We start from the raw sequence: 18,864 nt of genomic DNA, 5'->3' as shown, positions 1-18,864 counted from the left end.
GCATAGCAACTAAGGAAAATCTACATCTCTTATCGGCAGGGTAATTCGATATTATTAGTAGCAAGCTTGGCATGGAGTGCCATGACCTGAGGCTTTAAAATACCTCAAGGAACTCTGGTGAGCCATGGCTCATAGAAGAGAATTTTCCAAGGGTGGTGGAGAATTCTGTATGATAGTGTCACAAGTTTCTACAGCACTGTTGGGTAGGAACCCCACCCTTTAAACACAGAAAGAATACTGTAAGTACTTGACTGGGATTGACTCTCAGAATTAATTTATATTCTTAGGTGGAGGATGATGTAAAATTCAAATGTTTATCCAAGGAGTCATAGGATCCCAGAGAATGGTGTGTAGAGCTCATCTGGTTCAGCCATCTGATTACATGCACAGGATGAGAAAGCATTTCCCAAATGCCTGGTTGAACCTCATACATTCTTAGTATTTTTCTCAATTTTGCTACACATTGTAGTAGAGAAAAGTAAGAAAATATACAACCAAACGCTGATATATGGGTGTTATTAACATTACACTGAAGACCATAAGACTCTGATTATATTTTAGGGTCAGCAAAACTGACCAAAGAAATGCAGTGGTTATACTGATAGCAGAGATACACCACAGGTCAGTCAAGACCAAGAGATAGCATATAATGTTGATAGAAAGAATATTAAGATAGTTTCCAGAACAAGATGGTGGTCTCTTTAAAGACAATGAGTTTCTAGTGAATTATACTCTGTATTAGTTTTCCATGCTGTGCAACAGTTTACCATAAACTACATTGTTTAAAGCAACCCACATTTATTATCTCACAATCTCTGTGGGTGAGGAGTCTGAGCATGGCTTATCTGTATACTCTGCAAGGCTGCAATCAAGGTTATTGGTCAGGGTTGGGGTCTCATGTGGAGGCTCAGCTGGGGAAGGATTCACTTCCAAGCTCACTCTGGTTGTTGGCAGTATCATTTTCTTGCAGCTGTATACTCATAGCAGCTTGCTTATTTGAAACCAACTAGGGAGAGACCCTAGAGGCAGTCTACTAGCAAAATGGAGTCCTATATGATGTACTGTAATCAAAGGAATGACGTCCCATCATCTTTGACATATTTTGTTGATTAGAAGATAGTCATTGGTCCCATGCCTATATAAAGGGAGGAGCCTATCCAAGAGAATGAACACCAGGGGGTAGAGATCACAGAGATGCCCCTTAAAGTCTGTCCTCCATGGTCTCTAACCTGCTAAGGGAGAACAGTGTGGAGTGAGTGAAAGAGGCTGGACATTGGGCATGGCCATGAGCTTACGGACTGGGCCCTCAGCTTAATATCTATATGACAATCAGTGTTTTTCAGCCTGACAAAGGGACCACCAGAGGAAGAGCCAAATCTGCTGCCCTGATGGGTTTGGTATGGTTATCACCCAGGGAGATTACCGTGAGAGTGCAGGAATTTATAGATGAAGACAAGGACAGTATAGTGGGAGGAGGCAGTAAAATTTCACCCCCTTGAAGGGTGGGGGAGGGGGAGGGATAAGGCAGGATGAGGGACCTCCTCTTCTACTGAAAAGGAAAGGGCCATTAATACCTTCAGTGATCAAAACAGAGAGAGGCTAAGACCCTAGAGGAGTTTGAGTTGCAGGAAAGAGGGAGGGTGAAGCTTGCCAGATTCTCCCCAGCCTTTAAGGATTATGGAAATTAATTCCTGACCCAGCCAAGGGAGTAAAGGAATCTAACCCCAGCAGTGTGGTTGCAGCGCCAGCCGACTCAGGCTATGGTAGGGAGTTCCCATCTCAAGTCACCTCAACTGAGGCATGGGGGTCAAGAGAGCAGTAACAGAAGGTATTGACACTGACTGTAAGAATCATTAAACGTGGTGGCAGTGAGAGTGACAGGAGTGGAAGGAGAATGGCCACTCACCCAACCACTTCCACTAGGAGCTCTCTAGAAACCTGGTTTTGCTGCCAACTGCAGAGCTATCCACAGGTTCTACATTATACTCTAGGCTGATGAAAAATTTGAAAACATGCCTTATAGGATTGTCATGATGATACAACAAGACTGCACGTGAAAGTGCCTGGCATATACTAAGTACTCAGTAAATACCATTTTCATTTCCAATTAGTGAAAAGAATCATTCAGACTGGTATCTACTTAATAACCCTAAATTATTTTTGAAGATAACATTACAGAATTGACCCAAACCTTTTCACTTAAAATAGGATTCAGGCAAATTCAGACAGCCAAAGCAGTTTGTGCATTTTTTTTTTTTTTTTTGACCCTAAACAAATATTCTCCTGCTTCCTTCTTTATTGGCAGGTGGCTGGAAATGGACAGATATGGCAAAATATATGTACAACAGTGTATTTTTTGTCTCTTCCTATTGGAATGGATAGTGTAGAGAAGGATCTTAAATGCTGACAGGTTTGATTCATTAGAAACCTGAATGAGGATAGGATCTTGGGAAGCCAAATACATTTGCTGTGGACATTGATCTAGAGGTACCCACAAGCAAATATAATTCAGAGACTGAATCTTATCGGGGTAAAGTAGAGTAGTATTCAAGGGATACTATCAAATAGGAAGTATGGGTTGTAACTTTCGACTGAGAAGAGTCTGGAGTTAAATAGAACATAAAACAGTGGAAACAGTAAAACCATCAGGCAGGACCAGCTTCATGGATGGGCAACCTTTGTAGTCACACGGAGCCCCCCACAAAGGGTTCTGCACTTGCTTTTTGTGCTCTGCTGTCACCGTCTTGAAATTCTTAATGTTTTAAAAAGGAGCCACTCGTTTTCATTTTGCACTCTGCCCCATAAATTTTGTAACTCGTGGTCCTGCATACAGGGACCACTGACCTTTGGTCAAGGTGAGAGTTCAGAGATGGAGGCTCTTAGCAGGATGTCCTCAGGGAGGCTGCAGTAAAGGACAGAGCCAAATAGGACATTGGTAATAGGTAAATGCGACAACCTTGAATGACCTGCTATTAAGAGTAAGTGTTCAAAACAGACTCCAGGCTCCAACTGGAAAGTTTTCAGAGTCAAAGAAATATACCCTTACTTTTTTTTTTTTTTTTTTTAACGCTGCTGCAGTTTTCTAAAAAAATTTGCACTGAACCACTTCTCTGATCATCTCAAAATCATTTCTGACTCTGTTATTAGTCCTCTCATCAGGCTTCCAGAATGAATAAATTAAAAGGAAGTGCTGTGAACATCTTAAAGGGAGAATCAGTTTTAAACACACATACACACCTATGCATATACTAGAAACAGAATTCTTACTTTCAATATAATTAGGAAGTGGAGACTTAAAATGTAATACATTACTCTGTATATGTTTTGTGAAACCAAAACTTGTTGTAAAAGACACAGTGGAAATCAATATCCAGGTGACAAGAATATAAACAAATGAAATAAGCAGAGATTTACTATTTATTTATACATTTACTATGGAGACAGTTTCAAATGGCAAGCACAGTTATAAACAACTCATTTTAAAAAGTTGGAAATAATGTTAACATTGATGTTCTGACAAGAGTCCTCTTCTAGGCTCTCTTTCTCTCTCTCTCTCTCTCTCTCTCTCTCTCTCTCTCTCTCTCTCTCTCACACACACACACACACACACACACACTTCATAACCCCACACACATACATTTATAGTTCAGCTCTCTTCCCACAGGGCCATCTTTTAACAGCCTGAACCAACAATGAAAAATTCATAGGAACAGGTGGCCCTTCAGCAAGAATCCATAAGACCAGTTTACCTTTTGCATTTGGTGAGGAAGTAGTTGAAAAATTTCATGTTGTGCTGTTAATAACAAATCCCCTAGGTGATGCTCTCTCACCATCACGGAGGGGTGGAGGTGGCTTGTTTGGAATGTAGCTCACTGTGCACATCCTTTCCCTCCAATGATCCCACCCAGAGCAGTGACCCAAAGTGCCTCCCCGGACAGAGCAAGGATGGATTATCTTAGTGGTTATATTTTTCATGCCTCGATAAGTACATACCTAATGAGACTCATTAACTCACCTAATTATTTAAAAAAAAATCAACAAATAAATATTTTACCTATTACACCATCTAGCAGAAAAGAGACAAAGGGTTTGATTCATTCTGGATTTAAAAAAAAAGAGAAATATGCCTGTCACAACCACCAACACGAAACAAAAGCAACATGCCCCAACCAGATCCATAAGAAAACACACAGCAGTTATTTCAGCCAGAAATGTACAAAGGTGGTGCATTGAACCCTTTGGAGAAGGTATGGATGCTCTCCTAGGCCCCCCACCCTTTGGGGGAGTGAGCTCTCTGCAGCCAGTAGGAGTTTGGAACAACCCGCACAGTGCAGGTGTTTCTGAGTCATGCTAGGAAGTAAATGGTGTACAGAACTATAGTTGGCTCATCTAAGATTCTAAATCTATTTCTTGCCCTAAAGGGTCTGTTAAGAATGTTTCCTATGAGAGGGAAGCTATGCTCAGTTCCTCAACTAAAAAACAAGGGTACAACCCTCCATGTGCATGAAGTGGGTTTTCATGAGATCTCAAATGTCATTTCACCTTGGCCAACAACAACTCATTCTCCCTGCTCTGTTTGCATGTTCCTTTACATGTTTTTCTGCCACCTCTAACCAGTTTGGTCTTCAACTCAGAGTCCGGATGATCAGCGGACCAGAAGTACACAAACACAATTACAAAATATCTTGGATGAACAAGAGACATGCCAGTTTGAGTGTATTGTGTCCCCCAAAATGCCATTATCTTTGATGCAATCTGGTGTGGGTAGACGGGTTAGTATTGATTAGATTATAATTCTTTGAGTGTTTCCATGGAGATGCGACCCACCCAGCTGTACGTGATAACTATGATTGGATCATTTCCATGGAGATGTGGCCCTGCTTATTCAGCATGGGCTTTGATTAGTTTACTAGAGAACTATATAAGCTCAGACAGAAGGAGTGAGTTTGCTACAGCCAAGAGGCACACTTTGAAGAATGCACAGGAGCGAGAGAGTAGCTGCAGCTGAGAGACACATTTGGAAGATGGCCCTTGGAAGCTGACATTGACATTTTTGAGAATGACTTTTTGAAACACAACCTGGGAGCAAGCAAATGCCAGCCACATGCCTTCCCAGCTAACAGAAGTTTTCCAGACACCATTGGCCATCCTCCAGTGAAGGTACCCGATTGTTGATGATTTACCTTGGACACCTTATGGCCTTAAGACTGTAACTGTGTAACCAAATAAAGCCCCTTTATAAAAGCCAATCCATTTCCAGTGTTTTGTGAAAAGGTGGCATTAGCAAACTAGAACAAGACATTAGTTTAAAAATATCAAAAGTGGTCCGGTTTTTTGCATTCATTTTAAGCACTTAAGATATTTGGGGGAACATTCTGGTGAATTACAAAATTTCTTTGCTTTCTAGGACCAAACCAGATTTTATTAATGCAACAAATTAGAGATATGTCTTCATAGATCTCCCCTGTTTTATAAATCTTTCCAGCACTTACTAGGATATCAGGATATCAAAAGTTATTGATATTTGGATTTTAAAGGTTTCCTAATTCAGGAATGCTGAAATAGCAATAGTGTGTCTAGAATTTAGTCAAATTTAAGCTATAAACCTTTTGAAATTTTCTCTTTATCAGAACTTGTTCTTGTGAAAATCTTATTGGAATCGATGGCAACTTACAGAGATAAAGTACACACACGCACACAGGTACACACATATATTGTAATACAGACATTATATACACACACACACATATATATTATATATAGTTTTCTAGGTTGTTTCTAATTTCTAGTATTCTGTTCTAGTGACAAAAATCATGGATCAGTATGTGGGTCCCAAATATCAGTTCAGGAAACACGTTCACTGCCAAGCTTCCTAGCACAAGCCCACCGGCCCTTTGTGTCTGAGGGCCTAGGGCCAGCTCAAGCTGCAGTTCTCTAAGGAACTTTTTCTGATTCCTAGCAGTTGCTGAAGCCCAGGGCTTTAGATTTCACACTTCAAAAACAGGGAAGTTCGCTTTTTAGCTTTACACACTTCACAGGTTATTTTAAGACACCAGTGAAATGTTTTATGTTAAAGCCCTTTGGAATCTATAAAGCATTTCAAAGGAGGCGGCGGCTTTGTCCACAGATGTATCTATCATTCTGGGAAAAAAAAAGGTGGTTGAATTCAAACATAAATTGTTCAATGTAATTTAATATTTGCTTTTCAAAATATTTAATGTGAATACAAATTAGAGGGGGGAAACAAACAAGAGTTTATAATCATAGTAAATTATAATCTCAGAAGTCATAACATAAGACGATAACTTGTGAACACCTCTGTAAAAGTTAGGCAATTTTTCCATATTCATGGAATAATAGCACATCTGAAAATTAGGTTAAGAAATAAAGACAGTCCCTAAAATCATATTTTACCACGGAAAATCAAACACAAGAGGGCGTCTCTTACATGAGTTTTAGAAGATTCCCCAGTGGATTCTGTATACAGAGTATGTGTTTCTCATTCCATCAAATAGCTCCTTATATGCATGTGACAGAGAACAGTTCTTAAAATTTATTAGTACCAAATATTATGGTGTTTACAAACTATGATCTTTACCTTCTACCAGATACTGTCCCTAGTAAGCCTATAACTCAATTTTTGTCTTTAAAAATGGTTTCATCAGTACCTAGTAATGTAAAGTTAAGGAGAACTAACAGAAAATGATTTAAATGTACTGAACAGTTTGTAAATACTCTAAATTACAAAACTTTAATGGGTGAATATTTTGAAAAGCTGTCATGTCTCTCTCTCTCTTTACCCATTCCCTTCCCTCACTTTAATGAGCTCTTGCTCAAACCCAAATTCTTAATTTCTCATGAGTGGACATATGCAATAGCCTTCCAGGCAACTTCTTTTGACTTCAATCTCTCCTTCCTCCAATTAAGTCTGTATAGCTCTGTCAAATTAACTTCTTTATATACACTTTTCATAATATTGAAGGACATTGACCAATAGCAGTTTCTCATCTGTCCCTAAAGTGGGGTTTATTACCCAAGGCAATTAATGCTTAATTCCCTTTCAACACTCTTTTCTTCTCACCACACTCCTCCCTAATAAATAAAATCTAGAGGCTGTTAAATCCAGGGTAGCTTTGAATGGGGATAGAAGTAATGAAAAGGGTATGATAGTGAGTAATGTATAGTAGGTTGATGGACAAATCATACATTATATTGTAGATTTTAAAAACACATTGTGTCATTTCCATAGATTATTAACCTATTAAGTAGTATTGATCTCCTCTAAAGCACGTTAGATTTCACCTCCACTGATCATGCTCCAGTAATAGTAGTTATTTCCTCACTTAAAACCTTCAGTGATTCTCTTCATTTCTTAATATTTACCACCACCGACACTACACACACACACACACACACACACACACACACACACACACACGCAGAATCTATCTTACTTTAATAAAATGTATGCTACTATATATTCCAAAGTTCTGGATGGGAGGCAGAGGATAAGCCTTCTGTAGTTTTATATTCTTACCCAACCTAAGTGTGGTTTCTACTAACTTGCTCCTCACATATCCCAGACTGGGAATGCAAATTCCTTTTTGGGGACCCAGACAGATTCTTATCTCAAACTATGCTGCTTCTACCCCTGTCCAGAGTCCTCTCTACAGTCCAAGAAGCTCCTTCCCTCCCCGTCATATGTGATGGAAAAAAATGGTCTTTATCTCACATCTCATGCCCTTTACTACCCCATCATTACATTTTTAGAATCCTAGATTCAAGTTCACTAGACTGTTGGATCTTTCAAGCCAAGCTCTCTTGAAATTCAAAAATACTTTCTCAACAACGTAACACTTGCAAATTAAAATTCCTTAATTTCCAATTCTTGTGTCCGCCACTTTTTACAAATCTATGCAGTACTTCAACTGACTTTCTTCTAGATTGCATCCTATAGTTCCCTGAACCAATGCATGCCATTCATCTAGTTGGTGGAGAATCCCAGTGCAAGAAATTCTAACTGGAGTAAGAAAAACCTAGGTCAAAATCTTTAAATATTATTCTACTTCAGGAAAGGTAAAGAATGAAGGCATTCTTGACAAGGAAAGCATCATGAGCAAAGAAAGGCAGGTGGAAAGCCAAGATAAGTAAAGCTTGGTGGTTTATGGCATTGCCTGAGTTTTTGAATTTTATTTAACAACCCGATTATGGAGGTATTGAGGATCAGAGGAGTGGAAAGTGGCCAGAGAATTGAAAATGGATGCAGTGAGAAATTATATCTCACATTGATTGAACAGTTACTGTGGGCCTAGCAGTTTGGAAATTTCTCTATTATCAAATATGTACTATTTAATATTCATAACATTCCAATTAGGTGATATTCTAAATATCTCTGTGGTAGTATTCCAGACAACAGAAATAGAAAGTGCATAACTGTGAGACTGGGTCATGTTTGATATCTTTGAAGAAGACGAAGTTTCCAGTATAGCAAGAGCAGAGTGAGTGAGGAGGACCATGGTGAGATATGAGATCAGAGAACCATCAGGGGGCAGACCATGTAAGGCCTAGTAGAGCCATGTAAGGAATTGTCCCTTGCTCAGAATGAAGAAAAAATCCATTGGAGGGTTTTGAGGAGAAGACGAATTAATCTGACATTTGTGTTTTCAAAGATTACTTTAGATTCTATGCAGTGAACTGATTCCAGGCAGATGCAAAGGACTTATTGGGAGACTATACCATGTTGCAGGTGAGAAATCATATAAATTATGTTGTCCTTCTGATGGACTAGGATGCTCAATTACAGCTGTACACTACTAGGGTAACAGCATCTCTACCACAGTATAAAATCCAATTATCTAAAATAATAGGACTATCAAATTCCCAGAAAATACATAATTCATTACTGAATTTGTATATTCAGAAGCCCTGGAGTATTCTTAAAACTATTAAAAAGATATAAAGTATATTTGGCATTAGATGAAAACAAAGAACCGAAAAAGATAATCACAATAGTGGTTGAAGTACAGTATCTGGTTTAACAAAAACTATTTCTCAAAACATTTACAATTTCTTACAACATAATGGAGATGAGTTTTCCTAAGTCTAAGCTCAACCTGATATTTTTCTACAGTACAATTAAAAGAGAGGAGTGCAAAAATGAAAGGCACAGCTATACACAATACCCAGTTTTAAAGAGCTGTGGAGATGTCAAGCAGATGTTCCTGAAGCAGGAGAACAAAGTCTACAGAAACTTTCCCTCTTTGTTTAACATTGGCATTGATTTGCTCTTTACAGTAGTTTGCAAAAATACATTGTGCAAACTGAATGAGATTATGTTTCTCAGTTTAACTTAGTAACATACATACATATTTCATCTGCAAAAATATTTTTAGGATCTGAAATACTGAAGTGACACTACTACTGAAGCAGAGGTAATCATTGATGATATGAGTCATCATCATCAAGATAATCTGGGTAAACATGGCACACTTCTTGTCAGTTGTTGCTATGACCTTCATATATCCAAATGAAAAAGGAGTCCTTTATGGCCTTTTCCTGTATAATTTATTTGAAGAAAGCCTGTTTTAGGTCCTGTGATAGTGAAGACTGTTACTGAAAATGAGGTCTAGGTTTCAATTTTAGTTTTCCTGTATCATCACAAGGCATATTACACTCTGCTAGCACAGTCTCAGATCAAGAGGCTCTAAATGATGGTGTGACTACTCTCTTGTGTATTCCAGCAAAGAGCAAGCCTATTAGAGAGATGCAGCTAAGGGTGAAAAATGGATGATTCAACAATGATGTGAAGAAGGACACTTTCCAAGTTTTCCATATTCATTCTCTCCCTGGTTTCTTCCAGACAGCCACTGGTTTTTGATTTGTGACTCCAGAGTTTCTCAATAGCTGTTATTGTTGACTTTGGGGAAGAAAAATTATTGCTGAGCTGGACTTTCCCATGCATTGCAGAATAAATATCCACCTGGTCCTCACCCACTAAATGCCAAAGTTTCTAACTCTGCAGTTATCATGAAAACAGAAAATGTCTCTACACATTTCTAAATGCCTCTAGGAAGGTGATACCACCTCTGGTGGAGAAACATTGAATTAGACAAAGAATGTAGGAGAGAATAGAAGAATGAGATCGAAAAGAAAACAGGGCAAGAAAACAGTAAAAATTAATGTATAAAGTTTATAAAATACTAAGAATAAGAAAACAAATAAAAATACTAATAAAGTTAGTTAGGAAAATTTGATCAAGAAAATAATAGAATAGATGCAGAAATTAAGAAATCGAAGTAAGGTGCACAAGTACAGAACCCGTAGATTTTAAAAAGATGATAAAACAATATTGTGAATAATCTTATGCCAGTAAATATGAAAAGGTACATGAAATGGACAGGTATTCACACACAATAACAAATATATGTCTGTGTATGTATGTGTATCCTAAAAAGACTCAGGAAGAAATAAAAGACATTAATATTTCTAAAATCAATAAAATAATTGATTTTGTGTTTAATTTGCCATCTTTCCCATGAATAAAATAACTAGCCCAGACTGTTTTTAGGCTAATTCTACAAAATATTTAAGGAATAAACCATCATAATCTCCAAAAAATCTCCAAGATGAATAGAACAAAAGAGAACTCTCCTCAAGTTATTTTATGATGCTGGCATGACATCAATATCAAAACCAGAAAAGGGTAGTGTAAGAAAATTATAGGCTAATTCACCCATGACCATAAACGCAAAAATCTTAAACAGAATACTAGCAAACCAAGATGGCAAAGTAAATAAGGAAATGCAACATAACAATGTTAGGTTTACCCTAGCAACACAAGTTTGGCTTACTATCAGAAAATCAGATTGTGTATTTAGCCGTATTAACAGATAGAAGAGTCAAAGAAACGTGATCATCTCCATAGATGCAGAAAAAATATTCAAAAAATTTAACATTCATTTGTGATAAAAGAACATAGGGAACCAGAGGTAGAAAATAAATTCTTTAAACTTTTAATCTAAAAAAATTACATATATAAATCATGAAGCATTAAAGCCATTCCCTTTAAATCGGGAAGAAAACAAGGATTCTACTATAGTTTATCAATTTAACATTGTAATAAAGGACTTAGTAAATAAACCCAGAAAAATGTACAATAAAAGTCTTATGGATTAGTGAAGAAGACATAAAGTTGTTAGTATTAGCATTTGTCATGGTTGTTGACATAGAAAATCCAAATGGATTGCCAAATATTATCAGATTAATAAAATAATTTAACAATATGCTTGAGATGACACTAATATAAAAATAATTCTATTAAGTAATAGTTAGGAAATGAAAATGCAAAGATAAAAAGCTACCATTTCCATCATACCTTGTTCTAGTTTGCTAATGCTGCTGGAATGCAAAACACCGGAGATGGATTGGTTTTTATAAAAGGGGGTTTATTTGGCTACACAGTTACAGTCTTAAGGCCATAAAGTGTCCAAGGTAACACATCAGCAATTGGGCACCTTCACTGGAGGATGGCCAATAGTGTCCGGAAAACCTCTGTTAGCTGGGAAGGAACGTGGCTGGTGTCTGCTCCAAAGTTCTGGTTTCAAAATGGCTTTCTCCAAGGAAGTTCCTCTCTAGGCTGCAGTTCCTCAAAAATGTCACTCTTAGTTGCTCTTGGGGTGTTTGTCTTCTCTTAGCTTCTCTGGAGCAAGAGTCTGCTTTCAACAGCCATCTTCAAACCATCTCTCACCTGCAGCTACTCTCTCAGCTCCTGTGCATTCTTCAAAGTGTCCCTCTTGGCTATAGCTACTCTTCAAAATGTCACTCTCAGTTGTTCTTCAAAGTGTCACCCACAGCTGCACTGAGTTCCTTCTGTTTGTCAGCTCATTTATATGGCTCCAGTGATTTAATTTAGACCCACCCTGAATGGGTGGGGTAACCCCTCCATGGAAATTATCCAAAGGGATCACCCACAGTTGGGGGGATCATATCTCCATGGAAACATCCAATCAACAGGTCACACCCTAATCAAAAAGATTAATCCATCTGCCCCACAAGACTGCATCAAAGATAATGGCATTTTGGGGGACATAATACATTCAAACTGGCACACTGAGCAAGGACTAATACTAATGTACTGAACTCTCCAGCCTTTCTAGTGTAAAGCAGAGAGGTGTAAGCTAATCTATGTATGCTTTAAACTGAAGCATAGCACCTACTCTGCAACAAACATTACACACTGTACGTAAAGCTTGTACCCAAAGCCTTTCACATTTTGAGACATCTTTTAGTTAGTTGCACGAAAGTCTGGCTAAATCTTTCAAAATTCCACACTTATTTACCTTAGGCTAGACTAAAGTTTTAGACTGGGTATTTTCCCCAATACCTAATTAGGAAATTTACTTAAATAATGAAACAAAACGAAAACCATGTGATTTTCAGGGGAGGAGGGATTTGTCTTCCATTTACAATGAAGTCACTTCAGTGGGGAATTAGGAGAGAGTAAGCCAAGAATGGTTCTCAAACTGCCACCCTCCCTATAATTCCTCTTTATTCCATTATAATTATATATTTATCCCAGGATAATGTTCAAATGTTTTGTGATACAACATATTGTGGTTATGAATTCACATGATGGTAATTATGGATTTTTGTTTCTTGGAGAAAAAACTCAAATTAATACACAATAGTGCTATTATATCTTAAATATGCTCCAGATCTCATTTTCCATGCTTCATAAAAGAGCCACACAGTCATGCACATCTTTCCCTAAATTTGTATACTTTTCTTATTTTGTATATGTGGATTGATTTCTGTGAAAAATCAAATCTCTTCTTTATTAAGATTCTCCAAAATGATATAAAATTATATGTTTTTCTTCCTTCATTCATATGCATCATTGCCCTATAATGAAGAGGAGAATCACTCTGGGATCAAGGATTGATTCAAGTAACAAGCAACACTGTGTAATGATTTATTAAATTCTAACTGCCCTAGTCCCTGTTACTTCCACTGATTTCCTACAGGTGTGGATGCCTAAATCAGCATGAGTTGATGGAACACAGGACTTGCGGTGGCAGTAGCAGTCTTTCTTAATGAAGTGCTTCTTACTCATCCAGTGGCACATGTCCTCACTACTGTAATGACACCTGGACGATTCTGCCTTGACCCTATGAGCACAGATTGTGTATGACTCTAGACAGATATTCTAGTTTTGATGTGATGGTTCCCCAGCTGCCTCTGTAAAGATATTCTTCTGGGCTATTTGATTTTATAGGAAGATGAAGACATTCTGGTCATTGGCATTGATTTCAGCATGCTTCACTTACTAGCTGAGCTAACCAGCCACCTGCATGATGTCAAACTAAAGCATTCAATTTTATCTGGGGAAGTGGGCAGGTCTAATAAATACAATAATTTATTAGGAAACCATCAAGTAGAATAAAAAAAAATAAACTCAGTTAAATTTTATCCAGTTCACATGATATAGATCCAGGTGTATGGAGGGGCAGATGGGATCATCTACTAAAATGTAGAAAACGTTATATATTTGGAGGTCGTCATAATTTAAGATTTCTGCTCCTCTAATTTGAAACGTACTCCCTGCCATACTCACCAATATGCTTTTCATTGTTTGCCAATTCTCCTCATATATCTTTTAGCCAAAAATATGTTTAATGTGCTGAGTCAAAATGAATTATCAAGATTAATGAAGTTAAGTACAATGAATCTATATGAAATAATTGAATTATATAAAAGCGCAATTGGGTGAATCCAGAAAGTTTGCACTTTATTTTCCTTAATTAATGTAATGTCCAGAGTGCTTTTTATAAAATTTATGAGATGCTGTGAACTTAATTGCTTTTCCCAGATTTCAAAAATATAAAGCAAATGTATCTTTCATGAAAAATTGAATTATTTTTTCTCATTTTGATTTGTGGCAGTGATATTCATCAAGCTCTTTTTTATAGTTCTGCAGGATATTTTGCTTCATGATCAATCTTTTTTTGATAATGATTAGCCACCTTCTTCCTATTTTAAAATAATTTGAAAATGATGCATTTATATAATGTATATTTTTGGTTTACTTCAAAATGATGAATGAGAGAATGTTATTATTCTTTTTATTTAGTATAAATGTTGGCAGGATGATTTCTTAAGGATGCAAACATTCTGTGTTCAAAATGTTAGAAACTGCTGAGAGGCCAGCAGTTGATTTCCACTATAAAAATCAATTGATGCAAAATTAAGGAACCATAGTTTGGATTTCTTTTAATCTGATAATGCCTGAACAATGCAGAGCCAAAGATACTTTTTTTTTTTTTTTTTTAGATTTTTGAAACTTTTTATTTATATTTTGGTCTTATAAATGATCCTTTTTAAATTCCTTTTTCTGCTAGAATGTAAAACACAAAAATTTGCCAAATATCAGATCCACACAAATCCTTAGAAAGGTTTTCTGTGTAGTCTTCATTAGTGCCAATCTTTGTGAATGCTTCACTCTTCACTGTAGATCCTGTTTTGCGATAATGAAACTACAGTTTTTATGCACTATATTCATTATAAACTATAAATAACATTTCTATTAAAAAGAAAGCTGGGTAATACAAAAATGTTAAAGACCAAGGAGCAACCTGTTGAGACTCAGTATGTCTTACTTGCTTTGTAGTTTTGTCATTACTTTCAAAGAGCATACAGCATATGATGCAGAGTAATCATCTCCCTTATTAATCTAATTTACAAATCCATTGTTTGTAAAACAGGATCAATTATCACAAACTATCATTTGCATAATTAACCACAAGTCTGTTACAAAGCATTTTGTTAGTGGTATCAACAAATGAAGGAGGATGGATTTATAAAAAAATGGGATTTGTTAAGCTTGCCAACTCATTAGATATGGGCTGTACTGCCATTTCAACTTCTAATCAGATGTTCAATGCCTTACAATAAAAGACTGATCAATGGAAGAAAGCAAAAACTAAATCATCTTCTAGATGCTGCAATATTTCATTTGATAAGATAGAAAAAGGATAGGAGAAAATTAAAGCAAGATTTATAAGCGTTCCAACTTTTCACTCAGGAATTCTTCTACACTGTCTGTGTTCCATTTGAGGATGCTCAGTTCTTCAGCAATGTTCCCACTGTCGTCCAAAAGCTTTAGTACAGGGTCTGAACCGCGAACATACTTGATTTGTAGTCCTCTGAATAGTTTTGGTTTATCACTCCTGACAAAAGCTTGGACTTGAGGGAACTTCCCCAATTTTCATCCACAGACTTCAAGAATAGCTCCTGCATACAGCTTTTTGGTTTCAAATTGTGCTTCTTCCTGACAGCATCCTCTGCAGTCAGGATCCAGCTGAAGCAGGTTGAACTGTCCAAGAAGATCACAAGAGCTGCAGAGCAAGTTGCTGGAGAAGCCTAACTCCCTGCATGCTTCCGATGAAAACTCTGCCCCAAATGCAGATACCGCTTGAAGCACTGTCGCTACCAGTAATCTCAGTCCAAACACCGGCCCAAGCCAGCCACTTGCCCCAGCAGCCATCGCCACCATCTCCCGTAGGTCTCCCAAAGATACTTTTAATGCCTATTTAAGTCATCCAAGAAACAATTCCCAGGCTTTAGGAGGAACAATTCCTTAAAGTCAGGTTTCATGCTGAAAGCTAGAAGCAGTTAAAAATTTTTAAAATGGGTCAAAGGAAGGTCTTATTCATACCTATGCCCAACTGAAGATGAATTTGCACATACCATTGCCAATTTATGGAGCACTTTTTTATTTGATTGAAAACCAATTCAATTTCTTTGGCTTTAAATGTCTAGTTGAGTTAACCTCTGATTACATGCAAAAGATTTAGATTTTTGTCAAACCTAGAACTCTTCAACTGTTTCCCCTACCAATCACATTTTAACCTCTGTTCTGAAGATTTTCAGTTATCTTTTAAAAAATTTGTAGGTTACTTATATCAGTTAGCTATTGCTGAGCAACCAATTACACCCAAACTTAGTGTTTTAAAACAACTACCATTTATTATTTCTCACACATTTACAGGTCAGCTGGCTGAGTATACTGATCTTGGCTGGGCTTGACTAACCAATAAAATAATTAATACCACTAATCAATAAACAAATCCAGAATTACTCCCATTTCTGAGAGTTCATCCAGGATTCACTCACATAGCTGATCTAGCTTGGCCTCAGGTGGGAAAATCCTCTCTGCCCCACGTGATCCCTTATTCCTCCACAGGCTATCTGTGTTGGTGGTTCCCATGACTACCAGCTGTTCCGGTTTGCTGATGTTGCCGTTATGCAAAATACCAGAAATGGATTGGCTTTTATAAAGGGGGTTTATTTGGTTACAAATTTACAGTCTGTAGGCCATGAAAATGTCCAAATTAAGGTATCAACAAGAGTATACTTTTACCAGAGGAAGGCCAATGACATCCGGGAAACCTCTGTTAGCTGGAAAGGCATGTGGCTGGCATCTGCTGATCCCTGGTTATGTTCCAGCTCCTCTCTCAGCTTCTGTTCATTCTTCAAAATGTTGCCATTGGGGTGTTTTGTCCTCTCTTAGCTTCTCCGGAGCAAACTCTGGGCTAACATCTCCAAAGTGTCAGCAAATGTTTGCTTTCAGTGGCCGTCTCCAAAATGTCTCTCTTAGCTGCAGCAGTGAGCTCCTTCTGTCTGAGCTCTTATATAGCACTCCAGTGATCAAATCAAGACCCATGCTGAATGGGCAGGGCCACACCTCCATGGAAATAATCTAATCAAAGGTATTACCCACCGTTGGATGGGTCACATCTCCATGGAAACAACCTAATCCAAAGATTCTAACCCAATCAACACTAATACATCTGCCCCCATAAGACTGCATCAAAGAACATGGCATTTTAGGGGGCATAATACATCCAAACTGGCGCATCACCCAAGTTCAGTGATTTGCTAGGACTCAGAAAATGATTTCATAGGACTCAGCATATAGTCATACTTACAGTTATTATTTATTATAGCAAAAGGATACAATTAAAATCAGTAAAAACAAAATTTGTGTAGGGTAAAGTCCTGAGGAAACCATGCACAAGCTGCTAAAAGTCTGGTCCCAGTGGAGTCAGACAGGACAGTCTTAATTTCTCTGATGAATTGTGACAGCACCTCTGAAATATTATCTGCCAAGTGAGGACATTAGAGACGCAGTGCTCAAGGTTTTTATGTGGCCTAATAATATAGGTACCATCTGCCTGGTGTGCACCAAAATTCCAGATTCTCAGAGTGAAAGTAGGTGTTCAACATAAAGCATATTGTCTGCATAAACAGTTTGGGCACAGTGAGCCACTCTTATCAGTTAGGGTGGTAGGAACATTCCTGAAATCCAAGTTTCAGATACCAGTTAAAGGCCCACCTTGAAAGCAGGTCTTTCAAATATAAGACTATAATGTTAAGGCCTGCCATATTGACTCTTTTCTGTATACCATCCCAGGCTTGGTCTCTGGTAAAGTTGCAGAACCAAGGCAAATAGAAGCTCACAAGGACTCTTGGAGTCTAGGATAGGAACTGGCATGCAGTCACCTTTGGCATAGCCTACTGACCAGGGTGAGTTCCTAGAGCATCCAGTTCAAGAGGAGAGGAGATGGATTAAAACACTCCATCTCTTTATGGGAGGGAGTGTGTGGGATGCAAAGTCACATTGCAAAGGACACAGATAGTCATTAATTGGGGCCATGACTGCAATCCATCTACCTCACTTCTCAAACTTCAGTCCTTTGCCTTTAGAACGTTTTGAGAAGCTTATGAATTGCCTGCCTCCATCCATGCTACTCACTTCCATAAGGAACTTCTACCACAGTTCCTTTCCCACCACATGCGAATAAGATTCTGGGCATTTCCAGAAGTTAATTCTCAAATTCAGTTCACTATGGTGTCTCACAAAGCTGAATGCATTGGGACCACTGTTTGGACTCTAACTTCTTTCCACACCCTTCACATGTGGGTTTTCAATAAAACAGCGGCTGCTTCTCAGGGACTTGGGAGATTACTCTTCAGGCAATCCAGGATGGGTCTCCATCAACACCAATTCCAGAGACTCGAAGTGTCTATATTCCACTGATGCACTGCGGTCACTGTCACATCCTAGAGGTTGAAACTCAACTGGACTCAGTATACTATATGGCAGCCAACTCCAGGACTGATCCCATCTCTAGGAGTCCAAGATCCTAACTTTCCAAGAGCTCATCCAGAGTTTCTTGAGCAACTGGTGGAGAATACTTCAGGGAAAATTCCAGGACCATCCAATACAGATCCAAAATTCTGGGTTTGGGGGAGACTAATTATGTGCAAATTAGAAATAATTGATGCCTAACATTCATTCTCCTTGACATTTGCAGGATAGCTGTGATCAAACCAGAGCATGTCACTAGTTGCGGATCCTTATGGCTTTTATTGGTACAATGGCACAGCTGTAGCAGTTTCTTTCTAGTGGAACACAGTCTTAATTCCCAAAATAGCAGATTTTACCATGGACTTTAAAGGAACATTCCTTTTAGGACTCTTTCCCGGATAGTATAATTCCTCCCCACGACATTTCCTTGGCAGGACAATCTGACCAACTTTGTCTTGGCCCTGACATGACAACATTAGCTGCTCTTTCTCATGAGCTAATGAGCTGCTCTCTCTAATTACCTTCATCCCACATTCATTCAGGCTGACGTTTGAAGCTAATTCAACAATTTCTCCCCTGATACGGTGATGTTAAAATAGAGCATCATTCCTTTAAATGAACATTCTTATAACATTTCTAAAAGTTTGAAATTTGGGGGTAAATTTTTGAGCTAAAGGATTTCATGCTGTTTTCACAAACAGCATAACTGTATAATT

At 37.9% G+C, this 18,864-nt stretch overlaps 2 pseudogenes; both read right to left on the bottom strand.

The window, feature by feature from the left end:
- LOC119505133 overlaps window positions 1–13,123 on the bottom strand; it is a 29,757-nt pseudogene extending 16,634 nt beyond the window's left edge.
- A 1,267-nt stretch (window positions 13,124–14,390) lies between these two features.
- LOC119527088 lies at window positions 14,391–15,550 on the bottom strand (annotated as a pseudogene).
- Between the last annotated feature and the right edge of the window lie 3,314 nt (window positions 15,551–18,864).

The sequence above is a fragment of the Choloepus didactylus genome, chromosome 1, assembly GCF_015220235.1.
Source record: "Choloepus didactylus isolate mChoDid1 chromosome 1, mChoDid1.pri, whole genome shotgun sequence".
NCBI classification, from domain to species: Eukaryota; Metazoa; Chordata; class Mammalia; order Pilosa; family Megalonychidae; genus Choloepus; species Choloepus didactylus.
The sequence above is the reverse complement of the archived record's forward strand: the minus strand, read 5'-3'. Positions and strand labels throughout refer to the sequence as shown.